The 27,687-nt window shown below is 41.9% G+C and overlaps 1 long non-coding RNA gene across 2 annotated transcripts in view; it reads left to right on the top strand.

Annotated features, from left to right (window-relative positions):
• Positions 1-27,687, top strand: part of LOC146862099 (uncharacterized) — a 212,192-nt gene that overhangs the window by 86,318 nt on the left and 98,187 nt on the right. Inside the window, exon 2 of one of the 2 annotated variants that reach the window (XR_014978379.1) lies at positions 4,165-4,409. The exons of the other annotated variant lie outside the window; for it this stretch is intronic. This is a non-coding gene — a long non-coding RNA (uncharacterized LOC146862099). The remainder of the gene's footprint in view (positions 1-4,164; positions 4,410-27,687) is intronic. 2 annotated transcript variants of the gene reach the window in all.

Raw genomic sequence — 27,687 nt, 5'->3', positions numbered from 1 at the left:
CCCTTGGTAGCATCAGCTATCCTAGAGCGCATACAGGGATCCCTCGCAACACGAGACGTATTCCACAAGTTCACATTGGACAATTTTACAGCATTTCTACGTACTTCAACAATCTGTTGAGGTTCCAAAAACTTTGAAAGACCTTTTCTGACAGAAATCAAGTTTTTTATTCTGACCCAATCCCCAAAATTCAGTCTATGTGTCTCTGTTACAACAGTGGACTCACAATTCTTTAAGCAAGCTTCAGTAGACTTCCTGTTTACTGATTACCACACACATTTCATATCACATTCTTTATGAAAGGTTTTGCCATCCAAAATGATTAAACCTGAGTAGAAGCCCTTCTTCCCCTCATAAGTTCAAAAGGACTGATATTGGTGGCAACATGAGGTGAAGTACGGTAAGACCAAACTAAATCTTTTAAAGCTTGCAGAACACAGGTCTTGGTTCTAAAGGGTGCTTGTACACATTCCACAACAACTCTGTTAAATTGCTCCGCCTTGCCATTACTGTGAGGGTGATAGGGTGGAGTTCTGATATGTTAAAGGCCACAGGTGCATAAAAACAAGTTCATCTGTTGTGTAACAAATTGGACACCATTGTCCGTTAAAATCTCCTCAGGAAAACCTTCTCTAAGGAAACGTTTGTTTAAACAACTAATCACACTCTTTGAAGTTGGAACACTAATCGGTTCGACTTCAACCCACCTGGACAGATGATCTACGAGTACCAGGAAATATCTCATCTTAAAAGATAGAATATGGAACGGTCCTAAAGAATCCATCCCTCATCTTTGCCAAGCTCTTCCAGACGGAGATACAGGAGACTCAACCACCCCTTCCAAAACCAAGGATTTATTACTGGTGTTGCAACGCACACAATGTATAACTAATTCATCAATCTGAGAATCCTTTTTTGGCCACCAGAAATCTGCTCTGGCCTTTCTTTTTGTAATGGTTGCACCCAAATGACCCAGAATTTACCTTATGCCGAAAACACTCAGGTGGAACCAGTTTATCACCTCTTACTACCTTGTCACCCTCAATGGATAACTCATCACAGATCTTCCAATACGGATGCAATTCTGGCTAAAGACTTTTCTCCTTGTGCCAACCCTTTCTAATCAAAGACATGACCTCATTGAGGACAACAGCCTTATCTACCTCAGCTATCCAATCATCTTCGGCAAAGGACAAACTGTTTTGACTAATGCAAGTCACAAAACACTCTTCAATTTCTATTTCCCAATCTTGTTCTTATGTATCTACAATGGGAAGTCTAGACAGACAATGTGCCCTACAGTTTTTTTCACCTGGAATATACTCTAAAGCAAAAGTGTATTCCAAAAGCTTTGCAGACAGTCTGGCCAAATGAGCAGCAGTGCGTTTCACCTTCCTGCCAGACAAAATATTAACTAGCGGACGATGATCGTTTTTAGAACAAAGGATCTGCCCCAAAAGTACTGTATGAACTTCTCAACACTCCAAACACAAGCCAGAAGTTCTTTTTCTATGACATAGTACTTTCTTTCTACAGGACGTGACGTTCTCGAAGCAAAACCCATCGGTGCTCTTTGCCTTCCACAAATTGTGAAAGAGCTGCCCCCAGACCGTATTCACATGCATCAACAGTAACCACAGTTTGTCTCCCTTCCACAAATGCTTGCAAATCTGGGGCTTTAACAATGTGATCCTCTTTGGAAACCTCTTTCCCACTCCTCAGACCACAGAAATGCTGCTCCTTCTTCAACAATGCCCTGAAACATTCAGTTGTCTTTGCAAAATCCTTCATGAACTTGGCATAAAACTCGCACAACCCAACAAAAGACATGAGCTGTTCTCTATTTTGTGGTGCCGCGGTTCAACAATATTTTTAATTAGACCTGGTCTGGGTTTTATGCCATGCTCTGAAATAATATGGCCTAAATACTCTATTTCTCTAACTTTAAAGGTACATTTGTTCTTCTGTAAAGTTACACCTCTTTTTTTAAGAATGCAAAAAACTGTATCAATGGCAAGATCATTTTCTGCTTCTGTTTTTGAAAAGATGAGAATGTCATCTTGAACTACCACTACGTGGGGATTGTCATAGAACATCTCAGTCATAAGTCTCTGAAAAACGGAGGCTGCCGAAGCTAATCCAAAAGGTAGACGGCAAAACTGAAAGATGCTATCAGGAGTTACAAAAGCTGTGAGATGGAGAGATTGGGGATCTAACTCCACCTGATGATAAGCGGCTTTGAGATCCAATTTTGTGTACCAACAGGAAGATCCAACTTTAGCAATCAGATCCTCAATGCATGGTAGAGGGAAATTGTCAACCCAGATGGCATTGTTTAAGCTCCTCAAGTCAACACACATCATCAAATCCCCAGATCTCTTCTTTGCGAGAACAATGGGTGAAAGCCACAAAGTTGCATCAACTTTCTCAATTATGCCTTGATCACAAAGACCCTTCGAGTGTTTAGACAAGTCCCAACTAAGACTAAGAGACACATTGCACAATTTATGCTTGACAGGATTGGCATTATCTTTTACCTGATGGAATGTTGAAAATCAGTCAACTTGTCTAAACAGTCTTGAACCACTTTATGGAACTTATGCTCCCACATACTTGCTATATCAGAGCTAGACAAGGAATTGATATCCTTTTTAGGTTGACATGGCATATGCTTTTTATCTATCAAAACCGGTTTATCCAAACCTGGTTTTATAGTTTAACCAAACTCAGCTTGGTGGAATAAGCCTTTCTTGCCACATAAACATTGCCTTTAATGACTTCTCCCAAAACACTGATGGTGATCCAGAAATAACCAAGTAACTCAATTTTGCTACCTTCAAAAGCTACAGTAAGTACATCAGGTGGTAGCAAACTTCTCTTCTCCCAAAATTTAAAATACTTTTCCTTTGACACAATAGTAATATGAGCTCCTATATCTACTAGGAGGTGAATTTGAACTCCTTCAATTGCAACATCAACATCGGGATCAACAATGAGAGATGTTTTTTGTTTCTCATTAGCTCTCACTATTACAATGTATTCTTGGTTGGTAACATCTTTACCGTCATGACCTTTAGAATCATTCGAAACACATCTGACGCGCTTCCTTTTAGTTACTTTACTGACTCTTGCAAAGTGGCCCATTTTCCCACACTGTCCGCATTGTTGATTGACAGCCAGACAATTCTTAAAGGACGATACATGCAGAGGTGAACCACATCTATAACAACTAATTTTCTGATTGTAAGCTTTGTTTTGTACAAACTTTCTCCCACCTCTAAAAACATTTTGCTTCCTCGCATACTCACTCATGTTAACCGGTGATATATTAGCTACAACACCTGAAATTGTGGTACCAGACAAAGCAGTTTCCAACTGTTTAGCATCCTTCATGGAACACTCGTTCCTCTTTGCAATATCCACTGCCTTGTCTAAGGAGGGGTCCTTACAAGTTAGCAACATTTCCTGCATTCTTTTACAATAGCATCTGGCTACAAGCTGATCTCTAATTAATTGTGATGTAAATTTCTCAAATTAACATTTGGCTGCCAGAACTTTCAATGCAGTGATGAAAGTATCAATACTTTCAGTGGGTTTTTGCACTCTGGTAAAGAATTTGTACCGGTGTACCACAATGTTTTTAGTTTTGGTAAAATACTAAGCCACAGCCAAATTCATCAGGATCTTCGCCTTCAGGAGGGTCATATGGCAGTAAATGATCAAAAACATTTGACCTTCAACCCCTAAATGGTTGTACATGAGATTTGTTTTCCTTTCAGGTCTAAACCTTTGACATCTATGGCACCTAAATAGGCTTTAAAAGACCTAAGCCACAATTACCATTCTAACGATGGATCTCCTGTTTTATTGTAAGAAAGGAGCAGGAGCTGTAACACTCTGCATGACAATCAAGTACCTGATAAGTAAGCAGGTTAATGACAAGGAAAAGAAGAGAAGTAAGAAAAGAGGAAGACAGAAAAAGAAACAGCAAAAAGAGTGAGAAAAAACAAACAAGATTGCAAACAGTATTTTTCTTTTGCTCTTTCACTTTTTCTTTAAAAAAAAGAAAATGAGTAGGACCGAACACTTAGTCCTTCGTTTGTTTATTTTAAATACAGAAACACAGTAAATAGAGAAATTGTCTCTTGGTTTTTTTTCCTTTAGGAAACACAGTAGTCCTCTGTTTGCTTCCTTTGCTCTGAGGTTGAAGATCAGCTTACCGGGAAGACTTTGCCGGAGACCCCCCTATCAGACAAGGAAGCTGTGAAGAGATCGCGTTGCACTACAAGAGAAAGAAGTCAGCAGCCAATACAGAGCTCTTCGATGTAAGAGCAACACACAGAATGATGGGCGAAAGGACAAAGCGCCTTGAGCACACGCTGCAATCTGGAGCCAAACGCTACAGACGGGTAAGAGCCAGTGAAGTGCGCACCCAGATAGGGTTTGCTACAGAAAAGTTAAGATCCATGCCTCGTAGATGGAACAAGAATCAGAAGGCAGGTTGGGATGAAAACTCCTGGTAGCACTCACTGCGCAACGCTGCGCTCCAGGACACCTTTAAGCCGGTAAAGACCGTTGGGTAATTGCACAGTGTTTAGGTTGCTATCCGCTGCTGTGAAAGTAGGAAACACTGCACCACAATTCATTCAAAGAAACAGTCTATCAATGAGTAAGGACGCTCTCTGTACCTCCGCACCTTGGTGGATAAAGGGGAAAAAAATGTACTCACAGCTGCCGGCTGCTTTTGAAATGTTCACAGTCCGCTTCCTTAAAATGTTCGTAATACGATCCTGTCTTCTGTCACCACTGAAGGAAAGATGAAGGGACTCAAGGGTTTCAAGTTGAAAGTATTTATTGGAGGATACAGAGAGCAGTACTGGCCGGCAGCGTCCGAGACACAAGCAGCAACAGCCATACATAGAACACTCATGGCATCCTGCTCGTGCCTGCACCCAACACTCCAGATGACATCAACCCACAGTACAATCTGCCAGCATCACCACAAGTATATAACACAATTACGCAACACACAGCAACATGACAACTAAAATATAAAGGGCACAGCACAACAAAATGGCTGAAATGGAATACTACGGAACAACCATAAACCTAAACAACAACAATGCATTGCAGCAATTAATCACAGAAGTAAACACAAAATCATAACTCCACACACAACAGCATAACACATCGCCACCATAACAAAAATCACCCCAAAAAATATCTACTCACTTTCTTTTCCAAAATTTCCCCCCATAAACCTGTTTCTATAATATGGAAGTAAACAAGGGTTTGCTCCAATGACAGCTGTGCTTCCTACCAAAGACCTGCAATGGCACCAGTCAAAAGGGTTTTGTTGGTGTTTTGTTATAGGAGGCTGCTGGGAAAATCAGTGGCAAGTTCAGCGCAGGGTACCAAAATGCACGTGATGGGTAGCTCTTGTCATCAATGGCTCCCGTGTTCACAACTATATTATCTCACTAATCTAAAAATTCCTTTAGCAACTTTATTATTATTATATAGCTTATAGAGCGCCTGGTTACTCCAACAGAGTGTCCCCGCACTATGACAATCAACTTTGCCGTGCCCAAGGACTTTGTCCACTATTTTGTATGTCTTTTCGATGTTAACATCCCAGTTTTAATTATTAGGCCTTGTAATGTTGAGGTAAGCAGACGACTGTAGTTTCTCCAGGCTATATCTCCGTGAAAGAAAAACCGATCTTTGTTCCTACCTGCCCTGGACCCAAAAGCATTGTTTCCAATGCTTTCTTGCTAAATTTATCACAAGCGTCATTGTCTGCTTTGTACTTTACAGATAGCAGCTGCAGAGAGAACAAAAAAAACAAATAAAGTCTCTCGGTAGAAATCATCAATTGAATTCACCTCGTGGAAGACTTAAAAAAGCCGCTGCAGCATCAAAAAATCACGAGCTGCAGCATTCCATTGGTTTTCTTTCTGTGGTTCCAGCAGTAGTGGCTGGCAAGTAACAGCATCCCTATGTTTGGTTGAAGCTATATTTGGACATTGCAATGTAATTTTGCACCATGATGCTCATGGTTTTAATTAATACCTGAGACGTTGTGGTGCCACTCTTCACTGTTCATTTGTCCTTTATTTTCAATGAAAATTCTCCTGCTGCTGTGAATAGGAACAAATGATCCCTGTGCACTTTTAGTTTGAACATAATTCACACGTCAACCATGGGGCTCTGGACTGAACAGACTAAATTCGATTTAAAGAAAATTAGAAGAATAATTACAAATGATGCTTATTTGCTTCCTGCTAACTTTGTATTCATAATGGAATTATGAGACAGTTTCTTTCTTTTTCTCTGTTTTTGTAGTTCTAGCCCCAAAAGCAGTGAACCGCTTAGAAATTCTGTGATATTTTCAGAACTTATTATGCGTGATGTGTTGCCTGCAAGATATTTTTACTTATCTTATCTTCTTTATTTGTTTCTCTCTTCTGTTAGTGATGGTTCGGCAGGCTGTACCCTTGTGGCCTATGTGGAAAAGGAGGGAGAAGTTTGTGACTTTTCGTCCTCACTTCAGATTACTTCCTTCAATCATTTCTTTTAAGCGAGGGGCAGAACAACTTTCCCAGCAGCCATAAGTAATTTAGCATGTACTCTCTCAATACGTGCACAGTTCTGGTGCGCGATTCTCCTTCCGACAGGCATTTCGTAGTGACTTTCTTGAGGGAGATGAGGCACACCCTGGGTTTTGTCTCTTCACCCTCATATCTATAGTTTTGTTTGTTACAGTGCAAACATGCACATTAGGTTTGATGAAGGTGTCTATATTTTCTAACCAGAAGGATAATTGGATTCAAGCTTCTGCCTTAGGTACTGAGGACATATGTATAGATTTCTCAGAGAAAAGTATGCTTCTGTTGATAGGGGCAACTTATAAAAGTTTGTCTTGGCCTCCCTGGTAGAGGACCACATGCCATACTTAAGGTTTCCTTCTGCATGGCAGGCATGCCTGTGTCTACCAGTGACACGGTTGTTCTTTAGGCCTTAATATATTCCATGATGCTTAAGATGTTGCTTGGGTTCCTTTTTCAGCATTCTCTTTTGTTTTTTAAAAACTCAAAAAGTGGGGCTTTACGTGTTCAAAAGAACAGCCTTGATGCTCGAGATTTCCTCTCGTACCTGGGAGCCAATGTTTGTTTTCGTTGCCAAAGAAAATCAGTGGAAGTAGCCTAATAACATACCACAGTCACTGTGGCTTTGTGGCCTCTTCGTTCAGAGGTTTCAGGCAGCAGAGTCAACTGAGAGCTTGCCTTTGGAAACCTGTTGTTTCCCACTTCTAAAAAAAGGCTGGGGAACCATCATTCTCGAACAGGTGGAGCTGCACCCTATTTAGAGTAGAGCCATGGCTCTGCCAGGCTCTTGATGATAAATTGATATATTCATTTGAATAGATGGTGATCAGGAAAAGCATAATATCTTCATTCAATAACATGACTGGGCAAGAGAATTTTCTCTCACCTTACATCACGATCATGATGTTAATTTTATTAAATAAGTACACGATAGCTATTCACATCCCCCTCCGAGAGAGAGCGTGATCAATACTTCAATGTTCCAGCCAGCCGAGTAGCCAGGCTCTGAGTTCAACCATCCAAGGACACTGGGACTGTTTGTCTTGTGATATCCTCTATCACAGAGTTCTAGCATAGCCTTCATTCAAAAACAAGCCTACGCACTAGAAAGTTTTATGAAGTATAGATACAAGTGTATACGTTGACTTTATTAAATACTGCTCCTCACTATGGTAATAATTTGATGAATATGCATTAGGGATATAGGTATTCTTGCCTGCTTCCATAATATTTACAATTTTGTACTTACACTCTTGCTACATTTTTACTGAACTCAGCAATTATTTTGTTAATTTAGTGTACAACACACTTGGCTTGAAATAAATAAAGCCTTTAAATTAAAGCAATGTGGATTTCTTTTGAGGGCATGTTTTTGGAAAGAGGCTGCCAGAAGTCACAACAAGATTAAGGGACATATTTACGACTTTAGTGGAGCAGGACAGCGCAGTAAGTAACTTTGCTGCACAGTCCTGAGTCACAGGGAAAGGGTAGGAATATGCTGTTTGTATCCAATATGACACATTCCTGTCTTTTTCCCTTGCGCTGGCACAGTTTTGGCAGCCTAGCGACAATGCAGGCACCCTCGCGCCATGGTTCAAGGGTGTCTGTGTAGCGGGCAGAAATGTTTTTGTGCACGAAGGGGAACCTTCCAGCATGAAAAGAATTCTCAGAGACCTTTTCATCTGTCTATGTGTGCTGCACAATGCAACACACATAGAAGAAAAAATTGAGGAGAAATAAACATATTTCTCCTCGTTACACCTCCTCCGGGGAGGCATAACATTTTGGCACATTCCCAGGTTTACAGAGTCTTATAAATCTTGGAATGAGTCCAAAACCATGAGAGTTGAGTGGGGAGACCCACGCAATGCCAATGGAATGCTGTCCCAGGGCAGAGTATTGCGACACAGTGATTCGCGTGGAATTGCATTTCTCCATGTATTTGGAGCCACTGAAAGCCACACAAAGTGGCTTTGCTTGCCTTCCAAAATAGGACTTAAGGTTTGTGTTTCTCTTGCATGGTGCAAGAGCAACACAAACGTTAAGTTTTGCATGGTGGAAGAGTGACGCAAACTGGGTCATAAATATGGCCCTAAGGGCATCATTTGAGCTAATGGTTTGCGGGTAGGGTGCACTGGCACTTATTTTTCCACATCATCTCATTGCCGAGTGCCAGAGAGAGAAATTACACTGATCATAAACACAGAGGAAGAAATAGACAGCAAAACCATCACAAAAGGAGAAAGCAGGAACATGCAGGACTGAGATAAAGGGGGAGGGAGCATATCGTAGTGGAATAAAGAGGTATGAGGTGGTTTTAAAACTAAAACAATGTTGCCAGTGTGCACACATGCTTCTAATATTCGGCTCGAGTTCATAAAGGTGAAGAAACTCCAATGTGCATCCATGCCCATTGCCTAGTCCAAAGGCAACCGGTGCATCATTATGGACAAGTCTGTAAGAGGAACACCTTCCCACTGGTGGGAGCACACAACAAATAACAAAGTCAATTGTTGTCAACAAATTAAATCACGTTGTAATCCGATAAATCCACTTTGATTCAACTCTTATTCATATTTCCAGAAATGTTTTTTCTCGATTATTCATTCATAAATGATGAGATCCATTCAATAATCATTTTCCGTAATATAATCAACAACCCAATGCATTTCGGGTCAGTAACACAACCCTTCTTCAGGGGTCACCTTTCAAGATTCTAAAAAGCAAAAGAACAGGGGTCTGAACACTATACTGTCCTCCAGGCTGTCATGCATCATCAAACTCATTATAAATATGATTTCACTGCTAAACTGCAGAGTGAGAGTACCCAGGTAGGTGAAATCTCAAACAGTCACATGCAACAAAAAAAACATGTCTTCAACATCACACTTAATCCCAGTGAAAAAGACCACCACTCAGTCCCCAAAAGTAAATGTGCATATGTCCAAAAATTACACCTTCTGTGAAAAAACAGTTCAGTTGATGTTAAGGATTAGAACACTAGCATCACAGCACTCAGTGGAAGTATACACCGCTTAGATGCTCTACAAATACCAACCAAACAGCGTGAGTAAAATCAAAATTCCACCTGGCCGCTGGAAGCCGTGAGGAGCGTCAATGCGCATGCAGTTACTTGTATGTAGATGTGCTCGGCTTAGTGAGCGTACAGGGAGCTTACCGGAGTGCCATCAGCCATAAACGTGAACCGCGGTGCTGATGTGACGAAAGAAAGTTACGTGACGTTTTAAAATCCGTTCAAGCTACATGCATCTTAAAGGGATAGATCACAAGTTCACTAAATGTTATGTGAAGCTGGGGAATACAAAGCGCTGTGATTCCAAAAGTGACTGATAAAGTTATAATTGAAAATAAAAATGCAGTGCTGCCACTGTGAACAAGTCCTCATAAGAGTATAAAACTAAAAACAAATATCTACAAGAGTATGAAAACACGAGGAAAATAAACTCTAACAGGCTATGGACATGCTGCAATAGTAATTAATACAAGAGTGGCATATAATCAATTATACGAAGAGTTTACTCTTGTACAGATGGCCATAAATCAAATGCTGTACTGAAGTTCAAAACAGTAGGCTCTTTTACAAAAACAACCTTACGTTCAAAGACAGGTGTTCTATTTCATAGTAAACTGCATACACATAGTTTCATTACGAGGGAAATACTGTGCAAATTAATTAAGTGTAATCTAGCCATGTATCATAAACAAAAACACCCCGCTTTCAGTGTGGTATACAGTTTGCATTATAAAAAGTAGAACCCGATGCTTAATGAACAAAAACTGCATTAACAACATAAAACATAGTATCTGCCTAGATACAAACTGCGATCACAAAAAACAATTGTATTCAAGTCTGTCATTCAACTGTAATGGTTGCGTTGAGTGTAATTTTTTTGTCCAAAAGAATTTGGCCCCTCCAGCATTGTGTGGGGGTCAATACCAGGTTGAGGAATAACTGCTTCTAACACTGTAAATTGAAGTTGTGTGATGTTATGCCTTGCCTCCATCCAATGAACTGCGACAGTAGATTTCAGGGATTGTGTTCTGATGTTGCTCTTATGTTCGCCCACTCGGATTTTGATTTTCCTTTCAGTTCTACCAACATAGATTTTTCCGCATGGGCATTTAAGAGCATAAATGACATTAGATGTGTCACACGTACTGGAATGTTGCAATTTGATTTTAGTACCTTTTGTAGGGTGTATAAACATGTTACCCACCATCACGTTATTGCAATGTATGCAGTTCCTACATTTCTGCATGCCCTCATGTTCTTGCTTCACTAGATCTTGTTCTTGTTTTTTGGCAAGCAATTCTTTCAGATTGTGCGAACGTTGCATAGCAAAAGTGGACGTTGTGGAAACAACTGTTTAAAGTCTGGTTAAGTTTGAATGATCATCCAATATTTTATAATGATCGATTTAATCTCCTTAGATTGAATTTAATGCTTTAGAACACAAATAATTGGGTTCAACCGTTTGGGTTCAGCACTGTGTAATAAGGATTCTCTAGGGAGTTTTGAGACTCTTTCTATTGCCTTATTGATTACATTTTCAGGGTAACCACAAACTAGCACATGCATCAACAATGCCATTTGCGATTCCTTATTAGCGAAAAATAAGCATTCGCTAATAAGGAATAGCAAAAGGCTATGCATGTAGAAATCGCTTACAAAATAGCAATTTCTAAACATTCCTTAATTGCGACTCGCAAATTGCGAGTCGCAATTAAGGAATACCTCCCCATTCATTCCTATGGGCCTAGAGGCCCATAGGAATGAATGGGAAGATATTCTCAATTTGCGATTCTCAATTAGAGAATCGCAACTTGCTCATGCAATTTCAAGGGTGCCAGGGTGTCAGAAGGACACCCTGTTGCACCCCTGAAATCTGCATATGAGTACATCTTGCACACACACATGCCCCAAGGGCATGTGTGTGTGTAAAATGGAACTTTGAAAAATGCACTTTAGTGCATTTTTCAAAGTTTTTGCAAATTACCTTGAAGTTCAACTTCATGGTGATTTGCTCCCCCTATTAGCAAAATCGCTAATATTTTTACTTTCATGCATTGCATTTAAGGAATCTCAGTTTGAGATTCCTTAAATGCAATCGCAATTTAAGTAATCGCAATTTAGAGATTACTTAAATTGCGATTTTTGCATTTGGGATGATGCATCCCAAATGCAAAAATACCAGTCGCAAAGGGGCAGATTCTGAGAATCTGCCCGTTTGCGACCGGTTTTTACTTTGATGCATGTGGGCCATTGTTGATATTTGCGGGCAAATCTCTCAATGGTAGTTACAGCTTTATCTGAATATGAGGTAATCTGTTTTAATCTGATGAATTGAGAATATGGTGTTGTTTCAGTGAATTTGAATGCAAAGCATTGTTCTTATCTGTGGCTTTAGTGAATACACTTGTTCTAATGATGCCAGAGTCAATTTGAATGAATACATCCAGGAATGCAATGCGATGAGGGTCGATTTAGTGAGTGAACTTGATGTGATTATGCATTTGATTGAGCGTGATGATGTTGTCTTCCAGTCTGTTAACATCTCCCTTCCAAATAATCAGAATGTCATCAATATAATGTTTATATAAAACAAGATGTTGTATCCAATTCTGATTAGTCAAAATATGTTCATGTTCCAGTTTGGCCATGAAAATATTGGCGTATGATGGGGCGCCAGCAAAGCCCTAGAAGCTCCATTGTTTTGAGCATAATATTCTCCCTGCCATTCGAAGTAACTGTGGTACAATACATACTGTAAAAGTTCCATGACCAGCACCTTCTCTGCTGCAATATCATCTTGATTTAGCAATGCCCATTCTGTGGCTTCCAATCCATCCGAATGTGGTATCAAGGTGTATAACGCAGTCACGTCAATCGTGCAGAAATGCCAGTTACTTATGTCAACCGTGTCTAGATCGTTGAGTACGTTCAAAAGCGATGTGGTGTCCTTCAGGTAAGTTTCTACCATAGGCTGTAAGAAGAAGTCCAAATATCTTCCTATCGGTTCAGATAATGAGCCACAGGCTGATATAATAGGACGAAAGGGTTCCCATTTCAAGTGCATGCATTAAGATCTGTAGAAGAACCTTCTGGTAAGCTGCAGTTGGAGCACTATCAAGTTTGGTGTAAGTATTTGCTTCATGAATATGTGCCATAACATTACGTTCATAAAACTCGGTGTCCACGACGACCAACGCCCCACCTTTATCTTCCTTTTGAAAGGTCAATTGCTTATTATTAGCTAGCTGTTTTAATGTATTCCACTGTTTAGATGTGAATGCAATGCGGTGGTTTGAAACCTACCAGCCTTGGTTTTCAGCACACCGATGTTTAATTGCACCAGCCGCAGTCTTCTACGTAGAGTTTAATGCACCAGCATTCTTTCTTTTATAAATTAGGCACTGAATATATGTGTGACAGTCTTTTGTATTGTAACATGTCTAATACGAGTTATCTCCAAGTAAGATAGGGGGGACTGTGTGCCATAACATAGCTGTCTCTCCAAGCGGCATCCCTCTATGTTAATCCTACAGCCTCACTTTGTTCATCACTCACATAACACCAACATCATATCCTATGCAGACAACACCCAGCTCATCCACTTGCTCTTAGAAGACCCCTCCATCACTAGGATCAGCTTCCACAACTGCCTGACGAATGTTACCAACTGGATGAAGACCAACTGCTTGAAGTTCAACACGGACAAGACTGAAGTGCTGATTTTTGGGAACAACACCTCCCTGTGGAACGACACCTGGTGGCCCTCCAAACTCTGACTCACACCAACAGACCATACCTGCAACCTTGGCATCATCATGGACAGACAACTGACTATGCCAGATCAACCTATTCTCCACCGTCTGGTTCGACACCCTCCGCATGCTCTGAAAAATCTACAGATGGTTCCCTGTTAGCACCAGAAAAACCATCACTGAAACCCTAGTCACCAGTCAGCTGGACTACAGCAATGTGCCCTATCCAGAAATCCCGACCCAACTCCTGAAGAGACTACAGACAATTCAAAACTCAGCTGCCAGACTCATCCTCGACCTTCCCAAATGGACCCTCATCGCCCCCCCACCTCAGAAACCTCCACGGGCTCCCCATCCAGAAAACATGCCAATCCAAGATGCTAATACATGCCTCCAAGGCCATATATGACCAAAGTCCAGCATATATTGACCACAGCCTGAACTTCCACCAACACTCTAGACACCTGCACTCCACCTCCCTTGCCCTCACATGCACTCACTTCATCTACTGGAGCTACAGTAAAGGACATTCCTTCTCCTACCTCCCCACCAAGTCCTGGAACAACCTTTCCTTCACCTCGGAACACCATCTTCTCTCCTGAAATTCAGAAAGGGACTCAATACCTGGCTCTTTGACTGATCCCACCAAGAACCTAGCACCTGGATACCCAAACAGTTGAGTAGCTGAGCTTTATAAATCCGAGTTAATTGGTTGATTGATCTCGGAATTGATATGTTGGTCTATACCTGTTTCTGCAAAAGAATTGCAAAGTGAAGGGTCTACTAGGTGAGGCTACAAAATGCATATATAAAACGTAACAATATGTCCCACGCTGCAAAGTATTAACTGCGTAATTCATAAAATCTCAATTCAGCACGCATGAAATGTATTACATACTAAAGTATGAATCATTTTCACGAATGACAAAGGTAGAATTCTTCATTGTCTACAGGAGGTAATTCAGACAAGTCTTTGCAATGTAATCAGTCTCGCCTTTGGGACCTTATATGTATTTAGCTATGCAGCACATTAGCCTGGGTGCCGAAACATTTACTGTTCTTTAACATGGAGGGAAAGTAAACACAATCTGCGTGATACGCCAGGTATGGGAACACATAGAGAGAAATATTGCCTTTCAGCGGGAAATGGTATAGTCCAAAGCTATGTTTTTAATATAAAATCAGGGCCTTCGGTGGTCATATCACTGAAAGTACAAGAGTCGAAAAAAATATTACTGTCTACAGGTGCTCGAGGAAGAACATTTCTATTGACTGGAATCTAGAGAATGCCAAAGTGATTCATGTGTTTTACTGGCCTCTGCTGGTCGTTTTCTATCAAGAAAGTTAAATAAAGGAAGTTGAACAGAAAAAAAAAGTCCGTAAGCGGAAGCAGACAAGTCCTAGGGCTGATCTCCAGAGCCCACAAAGTACAAACACATAGAAGTATATACTAATATATAAGTATATACTAAAGTAAATACAAGAGGTCTCGAATGCTCGACCTAAAAATTGATGACTGTGGTACGAGATCTGCACACATTAGCCCTGGCAAATATTATGCTGTGCTCAATACATTACAAAAATGGTGGTAGACACAAAAGCCCTATGTAATGCCGTGCAGAAAATAAATCGTGCCCCCATAGTTAATGATGTATTTACATATCATATAAGGTGATTTAATGAATGCTTCACCAGAGTATTTTTTACAGTTAGCAGGGGTGCAAGCATAATCAGATGCATGCTTTTTTAAAGTTTGTTTGATTTATATGTTGCATACGCTCTGTCACATATTCATAGCCAAATAAAACTCGACTAGTCTCATGTAATCTTTTTTTTAAGCAAGTGTAATGTTGCATGCATTCCAATTATAAGAGTTGGAGTCGTTTGCATAATTTTTATTCAATGTATGCTTTTCCCTAATTATCGCTTGGGGAAGACAGGTTTGAGCAGAAAATGCCTCGCGAGAACTATGAAACTATGCCCATTGATGTGTGCTGCAACCACATGTGCTGTGCCTGCAACGTTCATGGCATAAATTTTAAAATTGGAAGGAAAATATATTGAGTAGATATATTGCATGACTTTTTTTCTGCAAAGGCATACTTCACATACACCTTTCACATAAACAACCGGCCATGGGTATTATGTGCAATGAACGTACGTTTTGTGAAAATTGAACATATGTGTTGAAAAAATGCTCAATTTAGGCCATCACTAATTTCTTCTATGTTCGCGAGCAGAACGTAGAAGTTGTAGATTTTTGAAGAAAATCAGTAGACAGTAACAGTAAGTATACATTGCATGAATTCACATTGGTATCAAAGGTTTGTGTTACCTTCTTGTGACCCCATTATTTCTAATTTGCCCGAGGATATTATGAGTCTTGTGAGCACCTAAGATTTATATCGAGCACTAGGTCAGATATTTCAATTGATTGGTTCCTAATCTGACATTTTTCAGATTTGCTGTGGAAAAACGATAATGATGAATTGTAAAGAAAAACAATACCCTTTGCAATAAATCTCAATTTTTCTGTAACGTTGAGAAATGTCACCTTCTGTAATTGGAATTTCTTGATGCACTGGCCCTGCAGAAATGGAAATAAAGTCATTATTCTGATGCAATTACTTATAAGTAGGTATAGTTTGTAAACCTGATTAATAAATGCAGGCGCTTTTTATTTTTTCGAAAATGACAACTATTCGAAGCAATATGGAACTGTAAAAGTTGTTCATATAATATAGCTGATATTATATAGAAAAAATCCCTATTACAAGAACAAGAAGAACGATTGTACTGCTATGAGTGTGTACCTAGCATACAATCAGTGCTGCAAATGTTCTTCATTATCTTTGGAACACATTATTTCTGAGACAACTCCTATTTACTCGAACATATAGCATATCTGGCCAACTAATGTTTCTTTGCTAGCTAGGTATTTAACGCAATATCATTTTCTGATTTTGTTGTGTTTATCTGAGACACCAACCCTACTGAAGTCGCATTTAGTAGGCGAAGAATATTGTTCAATTTACTCCATAGCACAGCAGCTGTTATAATCCTGTGGTAAACAACTACACCACATCCTCTGTGCAAACAATGTGCCTTTACTAGAAACTAACTACAGTTATGTTTGCATTGAAATTCCACCTACAGCTTAACCCCTTCGCTGCTAGGCCTTTTATCCCCCGTGCTAAGCCTTTTTTTTTACTATTTGGGGTAGTGCGCGCTTAGGCCCCTGTAACTGTTTGACCACATAAGGTATCCACGCCAAATTTGCGTCCTTTTCTTCCAACATCATGGGGATTGTAAAGGTACCCAGGGTTTGTGGACTCCCCTGGAGGGGCCCAGATATTAGCCAAAATACAGCTAAATTTTGGTTTTTGGGGGAAAAATGGGAAAAAAGGGCTGCAAATGAAAGGGTCTGGGTTTTTCCCTGCAAATGGTATCAAAAAAGGGTTTATGGGGCTGAAATCACCATTTTCCCAGCTTTTAGGGAATGACAGACTTTTGTCAGAAAAGCAACATTTTTTACACATTTTTGGCATTTTTCTGGGACATATCCTATTTCTGCTATATTTGTGCTTTCAACCTCCTTCCAGTTAATGGTAGAAATGGGTATGAAAACAATAATGGATTCTGGAAAGCTATACATTTTAGAAAAGTAGACAAAATTCTGAATTCAGCAAGGGGTCATTTGTGTAGATCCTTCAAGGTTTCTTTATAGAAACTAACAGTTAAATATTGGAAAATATTGAAATTTAGTTGCAAAAACAGTCTTTTGTGTCAACGTTTTCACCTGTAACTTCTTCTAAATATGACATCTCTTTGAAAGCAATATACAGTTACATCCACTGGACCTTTCTGGTTGTGGGGATATGTAGGACGTGTAGGTTTACCAAGAACCCGACAAACCCAGAGTCAAAAACTGAGCAGCAATTTGCAATGGCTTTTTATTATGTACCGAGTATATAGCAATTATTGTGGGAAAATGTATACATGGAAAAATAGGTATGAAAGACACTTATGTATTTCTGAAATGGGAACAAATTATAGAGTTTAGAAACAGTACATATTTGCACATTTTCGAAATTTAAAATACTCATACTAGCATGAGAATTATCGGTCATTTTTCAAAATGACTTCTTTTTTACACAATGTATTTCATTTGTAATGCATCAAACATCAATAGGTAATAACAGTTGCTTTATAAATCTGAATTACCCTAAGTCACCCGATAAAAATGGTACCTCACTTGTGTGGGTAGGCATAGTGCCCACGACTTGAAATGGTTCAAAACCCAACGTGAATACACCACATTTTCAGAAGGAAACTTTACCCTTTTTATTCAAAGTGTCTAGCTGTAGTTTTTGAACACTAGCTCTGCCGGCACCTAGGGAAACCAAGCAAACCTATACATTTTTGAAAACTAGACACCCAGGGGAATCCAGGATGGGGTGACTTGACTGCCTCCCACCAGGTTCTGTTACCCAGAATCCCTCGCAAACCTAAAGAATTGTCAAAAAAAACACATTTCCCCACATTTCTGTGGTGGAAAGTTCTGGAATCTGCGTGGATCCACAAATATCCACCCACCCCGTGTTCCCCAAAGTCTTAAGAGAAAAATGGTACCTTACTTGTGTGGGCCGGCCTAGTGCCCGCAACAGGAAATGGCACAAAACGCAACATGGACACACCTCAATGTCGCAGTGTAAAATGACCCTTTTTTGGCAAAGTGCTTAGCTGTAGTTTTTTAACCCTAGCTCTGCCGGCACCTAGGGAAACCTACCAAACCCACACATTTCTGAAAACTAGACACCCGGGGGCTTCCAGTGAGGTATGGCTTGCGTGGATCCCCCACCGTTTCCTTACCCAGAATCCCTTGCAAACCTCAATTTTAGCTGAAAAAATCACTTTTTTCACACATTTTTGTGTGGGAACGTGTGGCATCACCGGGCTCACACAAATGTCCTACCACCCAGCATGCCCCCAGTTCTCCCGATAAAAATGGAGCCTCACTTGTGTTGGAGGCCCAAGTACCCGCGACAGGCAAGGGCCCAAAAAGTAGTGAGGCGACATCAAAATTGCCTATCTGAAAACCACCTGGCTTTCCAAGGGGGGTCACCTGGGTTTTTGGCCACGTGCTCGGCGGCCATCTAGGGAAACCTACCAAAAACACACAGTTTTTGACAGGCAATGTTGATGTTGCCTCAAAACATTGTGGGCACCCTAATTCAAATTTGCCCCAAACTAACCCTGGCGTCTAGTGGGCATTTTACCCCCCCGGGCGGGGCAGAAAGGCTGTAATGGTGGTGGGGGGGTGGGGGCATTGGCATGCCCATTTCGGGCAGCCCCACCCTAAAAGAAATTGCTCGAAAACAAATCCCTGGCATCAAGTGGGCTTTCTGCTCCCCCGGGGCGGAGATTGGGGGCTACTGCCCCATCTGCCCCCCGGGGGGCAGAAAGACTAATTTTGTGGTTGGGGCATCGGCATGCCCATTTTGGGCAGCCCCCACCCCTTATAAATACCCCATAAGAAAATCCCTGGTGTCTAGTGGGCTTTCTACCCCACCGGGGGGCAGATTGGGGGCTACTGCCCCCATCTACCACCCAGGGGGGCAAAAAGGCTGTAATGGTCGTGGGGGCTGCTGCCTCATCTGCCCCCGGGAGGGCAGAAAGACTAATTTTGTGCCTGGGGGTAGGGGCATCGGCATGCCCGTTTTGGGTAGCCCCACCCCTAATGAATACCCCATAACAAAATCCCTGGTGTCTAGTGGGCTTTCTACTGCCCCCATCTACCTACCGGGGGGCAGAAAGACTAATGGTGCCAAAATAATTATGGGGGAGCAAAGGCCCTTGCCCAAGGGGCCGCTCACCCCTCCCTGGTGCCTAGTGGGTGGATCCCTGCTTGGGGATCGCCCTCCTGGGGCGATCCCCAAGCATGGATCCACTAGGGAGGGATACCATTGGGAGATTCTCCCCTTTCCAACAATACCTCTCCTGAGTTTCTACGTGCTCAGGGGGCTGGGATAGCCCCCTGAGCATGTAGAAACTGAAACTGAAATGAGCCTCTTGGCTCATTTCAGTTTCGGTTTCACTGAAATGACGTGAGCGCGACGTAAGCGCAGATCGTCATTTCAGGGAAACCAGGGGGGGGCCTCGGGAGCTGGGGAAGCTCTTCCCCAGCTCCCGAGGCTATTTTAGCATAAAGGGAATCCCTCTGGTGCCCACACCAGAGGGATTTCCCACGTGATGTTTCATGACAAGCTGGACTCGTCATGAGCACACGACCACTGTGTGCCATGACGAGTCCAGCTCGTCATGAGCATCGAAGGGGTTAAAGTTCTGCCACATCTTACTCAGTTGCTTTTGCCAATTACAGAGGGCAAAGATACTTTTTTGATGAAAAGAGACTTTGTGGTAGTGTGTTTTTTTGGTTAAGGCTGGAAAGTGCTTCTTGTTTGCGAGTGGCGTTTGCTATAGACTGAACAAATATTCTTCCTTATTACAGGCTCGAAGGTGGCAAAGTCTTATATAGGCAGTCCTAGATTCCATCTTAGGCAGGAACATGTACCTTGCTTGTGATTGGTTTGAAGGTGAATGTCCGGTCACAGGAGCTGTCTCATCCTGAACTGTGGTACGGTGGATGGAGAGGCAGCGATTTGGCTTCTCGTGCACGCAGTAAATGGTTCCCACGCAAATGATGGCCTCAATTGTGAGGGACATGTGACTGGCTGCACATAAGATCCTCTCTTTGTCATTTTCAGCTGGTTGGCAGAGTAACAAAAGACAAGGGGGGGGGGTTAGTGGGAGTTCACAACCCGACTAGCTATGTTGTGCTCCCTATCAATATTAAGCACAAAAAAGTAAGTCTAGTCAGAGAGATAGAGGAGTGTCAGTGAAAAACTGCTTTTTTTCATAACAAGAACTCTCACCCACCTGAAGGCACTTCATCATTGGTTCCTTCCTCACACCAGAACCAATGGCATTTGGTATGTGCTACAAGTCTCCAAGGAGAGGAGCTGAGCTGATTTGTTTTAAAGATGAGGGCCAGGTATGTGTGAGAGGCAGAGTGCTATATGTTGAATTCTAGTGGGTTAAAACTATCTCCAGATGGGCTAAGTGTCAGTTTTATTCAGGTGCCCCCAAAGGATAGACATAAAAACAGTGATGGGTAGTTTGGAAATAAACATTCCCCTCATATGGTTGACATGTTACTGCCCTTAGAATGACCCAACCCTGGGTTCTGGGGCAAAGTAATAAACAGCACCATGGGTAAGAAGCAGGCAGTGAGTATCGGCCTGTGGAAAGAATACCATGGGCCTTATTTATGAAGGCCTGCAACACTTTTACACCGCTGTTGCTTTACTTTTTGTGACGCTGCAGTGGCGTAAATAATGCACCAAGTTTCACCATGTTTATAAAGTGACGCATCTAAGCAGACGCGTCACTTTGCAAAGGCCTGCACTACATTATACCTGCATAAGGTATAATTAGGGATCCCGGTTTTCCGTTTAAACGGATTTTTACATATAAATACACACGGAAAACAAGTTTTCCTTTGTCTGTATTTATATTTAAAAACGGGATAATACTAGCACATTTTGCTGCGCTACTGTGCTCCAGGAGAGAGTTGCAAAACAGGATGGTATGGTAATTGTTTCACAGAGTAAGAATTGCCTCTGGTGTTCTCAGTATTTATGGGGTGAGAAAAAGACATTCAAAGTAATGAGTCATTTAGTATAGTCAAGCCCAGCTTCTAGTTGATGGATGTCAGAGGCGCAACTAGAGACAAATTTCGGGGGTGGGGGGAGCTGATAAAAATTTCGGGGGGGCTAATTCTTCTATAAATTCAACATACTCCTTGCGTGTCAATTAAAACAGGGTCTGACGGACAGAAAATATACATGTGTAATACAATCTCTGTGTATACCAGAGTCACTAACCAGCATGTATGAAACGCATTGTGGGAAGTTACAGTATTTGCATAAAACTGCTTAAAGCTCAAAAATGAAGAGCACGGTGAATGCATGTATCACAGCGCTATATTCCAGTGCACAGGGGATGGGATGCACTGTGGCATGTTACTGTATTTTCTTAGAGCTCAGAAATGGAAAGCATGGCGAATGCACGTATGAAAGCTCTATATAACAGTGAATGGGGGATGAAAGACACTGTGGCAAGTTAGAGAATTTATTTAGAGCTCAGAAATGGAAGGCAAGGTGAATGCATTTATCACTTATTCCCAGCGCGATATTCAAATGAATGGTGGATGAAACACACAGTGGCAAAAGTTCCATTAAGGGTTTAGAGCTGAGAAATGGAAATGCATGGTCAAGACATGTATCACAGCGCTATATTCCTGTGAGTGGGGGGGTGGAACACACTATGGTAACCAATCAATGAGGACATTGGAATAAGAAGTTTAGAGCTCAGAAATGGAAAGCGTTGTGAAAGCACGTATCACAGCGCAATATTTCTTTGAGTGGAGGAACGACTGTATAGCTTGTTGTACGAAGTATGTTCCTCTTCATGCCTGTTGTTGTTAGTGAGCAGATCCACATTACTTGATTATAGAGGCGCAACCAGAGGCAAAATTTGGGGAGGGGCTGAAAAAAATGTCGGGGTGGGGGCTAATTTTCCAGCAATAGGCAGGGTGGAGAGGCAGGGGTTCTAAGAAGGGGTGAAAAAACAACAGAGCCTTGTTAGCAAGAGAATGGTCTTTTAAAGACCTGTGAAGTACTCGGGTGCGGCTGGCAGCTCAAAAACTGTCTGTGTGTGTGCCCGGGAAACTGTCTCAGCCCGGGCTGACACACACGACTGGGGGGGGGGGGGTGTGCTGAAGCCTGTTGAGCCCTATGGGTGTTCTCTCAACAAATAGAAACAAAACGGCCTTAATTCTGCACATCTCCAATGTTTCCTGATCTCTGATCTTCTGGACTTAGAGGTAGGGAACTGATAATAAAATATAGTAAGCACAGCTGAGCGAATGCAATGTTGACATTTTGAGTGCACAAACTGATCATTATGCCTATAAAGGCAAACACTGCTCACGATATGCACCCTTGATATGTAACCTTCTCTTTCACACCAGCTTTTTTTGTCCCTGCTAAATTATGATGATTAAATATTCAGCATCTTTGGATTGTGTTTCTACTCTGCCTCCTACATCCCAGCTTCTCCTCAAAGCCTGTGGAATCTCAACCTGGTAGATAGCATTACAATAAAGGCTTCAAGTGCTTTGCACTTAAAACAAAACATTCATATTTTAGGCAGGAGACCACTAGTATAGTTTATTACACTTAATTTACTTCTAAATGCTAAAACGTTATTCGCCTAAAATAATTAGATGGAAACAGCAGTGATTTCACTAGTAACTCTTAATCACCTCATATACAGCCAAACAGCAAGTGCTTGTGCTGAGATCAGACTTACTGCTACATTTGATTAGAGCCCCTAGTCCATATGTACCTAATACTTTGAATTGCTGTTAATATGGAGGCTTGCTTGGGTCCTGAAAGAACCTCTCAATCTCTGAGATACCAGTCTAACTAGGTGCATTTTCATGTCAAGTAAACAAACGAAAATTACCTAATGTGTTTCTCCCTGTTCCTTTTTATGGAACTTTGGTTTTTTATACTCTATTGTGAATAGGGTTCAGTCAAACCTGTACTGTTAAAATGGTGTTTCTTTATTCTTTTAGTGCATCCCTTGCCCCTGTGTGTCTGGCCAGAATTGCTGTAAGGATCTCAAGATGACAATGGCAAAAACTAAATCATTATTAACCATGGAATTATAAGGAAACAGTAAAGTGCAAGCCACCCTCTCTGTGCAATCTGTGCCAGTTAGGGTATGGAAAATTCCAATATTTTTCCTAATTCAAAAACGATAACATGCAGTTTACAAAAGCAGTGCTGGGCACAGACAGAAATGCTTTTTCAGGCAGCATATTACTCTTGTCTAATGCATAATTTGAATTGAGTTGCTTCCAGGTGCTTATAGTGGGGCACAATTGGGTTGTAGCTGAAGGCAGTGTGAGTTTCTCTAAGTGGGGCAGTATGGTGTTCAGTGTGGGAGAGGATGTGGCACTCTGCGGGTGACAGAAACTACAAGGCTCTGAGAAACAGCTTTTGATAGCACTTTTAGGCATATTTGGAACATTCTGCCAATGGCAAAGTTTTCAGATGAATAGATTGTGTTGACCAATAACAAACGAGTGCATGTGTGCATTGTCAATTTAAACAAATGTGGAAAAATACTAGCTGCAGCGTCGTTTTTCACTTGTGGGAAAAATAAATGTGGATAAATACAGATAAAATGCCCAAATATTTAATATGGATAAATACAGATGGAAATGGCAAAAAAATAAATACCATAAAACCGGGAGCCCTAGGTATAATGTATGCAGGGTGGGTGTAGCAGTGAAATCTATGTGATTTCACTGCAACACTTATAGGACGCTCCTGCCCTTTCATATGGGGTTTGCCCCATGTGAAAAGACACCTTGCTAGAGTTGCGTCTGATTACAGATATACCCCAGCGATGTGTCACTTTTGTGCCTACAGATACGTCAGGATTACTGACGTACCTGTAAAGCCTTGCGACATGGAGAGCTGTACAGTAACACGGCACATCCATGGTGTCGCAAGGAGGGCGCAGTGAAAAATGTTGCCACGCTGTTTTGTTGCAGCGATGCAATCGTTTTCATAAATGAGACCCCTTGTGTAGTCTAGGCATCCTCATGCATGCGTCCCCAGAGAGAGAAGTTAACGTCGAGCATGTGCACCAAATTTAAAGACTGTGCCCCAATGTACAAGGAGAGGCAATGGCTCAGTATGCCAATCACTGTTTTATGGGTAATGTAGTCCCTGTGGCCATAAAATAGGTTTTCATATGGCAAACATGGCAATTCCTTGTTAAAAAGTCTGGAACCGTCTCACCATATATAAAAGAGGTGTAATTTTTAAATGCATACATGTTATAGCCACAAAAAGTTGTTCTGTGTGGTGTGGGATAGGAAATAACGTAGACAGAATTCTGGGATATGAAGTCCCATTCAGAGAATGCCCATGGGCTGATTGTAAAAAGAGGGAGCACTCGGAAGAGACAATAGTATTGTTCTGCTATCCTTTCCACTCTGGGTTCATTATCAGCCTCAACAGATGTGGTTAGTCGTAGACTCACAATGGGTTGTGCCATGTGTAAAAAATGTATATTTCAAACAAGCATTCTGGGATATGAGGTCCCGTTTCAAAAATGCTAATAGGCCCTCTTCGTTCTTTCCTAGCCCACTCCACACAGAGCAGCTTATCACGGTCATAATATTTATTTGCTTAAAAATTACTCCTCTCTTTTGCATATGGCACAACCATTCCAGGCATTTGAACTAGGAATTGCAATGTTTGCGATATGAAAACCTTTTTTTAAGGGTACGGGACCACATTACCTATGGTCCCAAGCACCAGTAACGCAGTGCTTGCTGTACGGAGCCATTGCCCCGTTTTGTCCATCAGCGTGTGCTCCTTAAAAGCGCTACACCCGCTCGAGTTAACTTCTCTCACTGGGCACACATGCACGAGGACACCAAGACCACAGAAGGTATTTTTCCACAGGTCAAAACCTACAGCCAGCTCCTAACCCGCTGTGCCATTTATTACCTGCCGCCGCCACAGAACCTGAGCTTGAGAGTGCCCTTGAATGAATAAAAGTATGGGTTACAAGCTACCTAGGGGTAAATGAGATGAATGTTTTGTTTGTGCAATCTGACCACGATTGACAAATGTCTTTTGGAATTTATGCTGCTAATGAGGGATAAAAAAGTAGATTTTCCATATATAAGGAGTATCGGACCTATATTATGTTAGCATGATGCATCTATACGTACACTTTCTGTTTGGTATATATACTTTTGCTTGGAGGAAACTTGTTTATTTCCTTCCTGTATATCTATTGCTATAAGAGTAGGCCGAGAACCATTACAGACTCCATCTTCTGATCATATGCTCGAGAAAGGGCATTTGAGTTACTGGTAGCAGCTGAAGGAAGGCTGTTTACTCGACTGTTCTAAGGCTCAAGGTCACATCTGGCTTTGGGGGCGATAAGCGCATTCCTGGAGGCGCCGTGTCTACACTCCCAGGCACCAAGACGAAAGGGAGTCACCCTTCCTGACCTCCTCAGTAATAGATAGTCAAAGCCTTTGTACTGGTCTGATGTGTGCCATATATGGTCCTTTCCTGGAGCTCGAGGGCCAACTGGTGTTTTTCCTTTTACAGTGATTGTATGTGTTGAACCAAAAAGTATATAACCTCATGTTTGAATAGGAGCCAACAGTCTTCTCAGCGCACCTGATGGGTGAGGATCGGAGAGGCTCCTCTATAGAGTGTTTTGTTTAATAAACAATTGAACCTACTTCACTGCCAACTGACTGATTATTTGGTAATGGTATTGGGACTATTGGTAGGTATAGTCCTTTAGTTTACTTTTATGGTACTTCAGTTGGCGACTCCGCCGGGACTCCGTGACTGGGTCGTCCTCCCCGTAAACGGGTGGTAAGGACAAGGGGAAATTCTGGTCGAGCAGGTGGACAGAAAAAGGATCCTTTGAAAATGTAGCCATTTTTGGTATGAACTTACTCTGCTCTCACAATCAGAGTATCCCCAGCAGCTAGTGACCCTTCACCGGAGTCCTACGGGCGTAACCCAGGAGCTGATCGTGTTGGTCTTCAGGAGTTGGCAGTGGAGAATACGCAATTGTACCTGTGTGCACCAGGTGAGTGGAATTGTTTTGATGTTTTTGGCATGCACTGTTGAACAGTGCTTTTGAAGCAGTTAACTGTGCAAGTATTTGGTGGTCAGTGTACCACGGAGAATTTGGGGGTCTGAGGGGGCAGCATTATGGTGGCTGCACGTATAGATGCTCCACGGACCTTTTTGTGAATAATAGAGACGCCGATTAGACGCCCGGCGTGGCACATGTGGTGCGCGCCCGGCCGGACTGCTCTCGGAAAAGCCTGTGGCTGTACCTGGATAGCCTTGGGAATACATCTGAAGCGGTGCTAATGAAGCGGGCTTAGTCAGAATAGTCCCAAGAGTGAACCAGGAAGGCTGCGGGATGGTCTGTAGGTCGGTCTGTGGTTATACCTGTCTGACGGTCTCTTGGTAGTCTTTGGACTGCTTGATTTTGGTATCTGTCGGTCTTGGAATCTGAATTTGATTGATTCTCCACGAACAGGAGTTGACGGGCTCTGTTCTTTGTTTGAAGAAACGTTATTTTTGAATATTTTGGTATGTATATATATGCATATATCGTTGTCTTGTGTATGTCTGAATGAGCGCGAGGTTGTATGTTTTGCGAATGTTTAAACATGGCCATGTTTGGAAGTTTATTTTTATGATCGAATGAGGAATGCGTGACGACAATAACCATGCCGTGTTTTAGCAAATTGAGTTGTTTTGGGTGTTGTTGCCGTTTTAATGATACGCGTTTGGCTGAAAGTCAACCTGCCCCGCCTGAGGGCAGCCCAAGTTATGATATGTATGTGAAGCATGGTATTACACCTCTTTTGTTCAATACCCTATGGCATTAATATACTAAAGATAACGTGGAATTGCAATGGCCCTTAACCGTGTCTTTTGATGAAAAAAAGATCAATTGGTTGCAGGATCAATTATTTTCTAAACGTAGTCGACAGGCAATGTTTGACTCCCTAAGCCTGTGGCAGAAGGAAGCAAAGTGTAGACATATGCAGGAGGAGAAAGTAGGTAGGATGAAAGGAAATCAGACGATTACGCAGAGAGCTATAGCTTATGATAAAGCACAAACTGAACAAGGGATTGATTGTGCAGACAGACAATTTAGATCGCAAGTGGATAAGACCTATGTGGCTAGGACTGAAGCGGAAGATGAGATAGAGGATTTATTGGACACTCGTCCACCTCCACCTTATGCTCCACAGCGTATGTATCCCGTTGTTCCCCCGATTCTAGTACGGGCCCCTTTAGCTTCTGCTCCTGTTGTTTCCTCATCCCTTGCCTCCCCGGGAACATCCTCTGTTTCGTCTCCCTCAGTGTCTGAGATGGCTACTTTATGGTCTGTTACCCTGCCGTCTTCCGTTATGTCCACAGCTGTTTTGTCTCCCCCCACTTCTGTGTGGGCTTCCCTTTCCGCGAGCACGACCCCATCTCCAGCTGTTTCGACTCCATTTCGTGCTCCGGGGGATTTAGGCACACGGAAGTTGTTTACCCGTTCGGCTGGGAAACAGATGATTGAGGATCAGTCATCACAGTGGATGCGA

The sequence above is a fragment of the Triturus cristatus genome, chromosome 2_2 (genome assembly GCF_964204655.1).
Source record: "Triturus cristatus chromosome 2_2, aTriCri1.1, whole genome shotgun sequence".
NCBI classification, from domain to species: Eukaryota; Metazoa; Chordata; class Amphibia; order Caudata; family Salamandridae; genus Triturus; species Triturus cristatus.
Note: the sequence above shows the minus strand (reverse complement) of the source record. Positions and strands in the feature narration are given on the sequence as shown.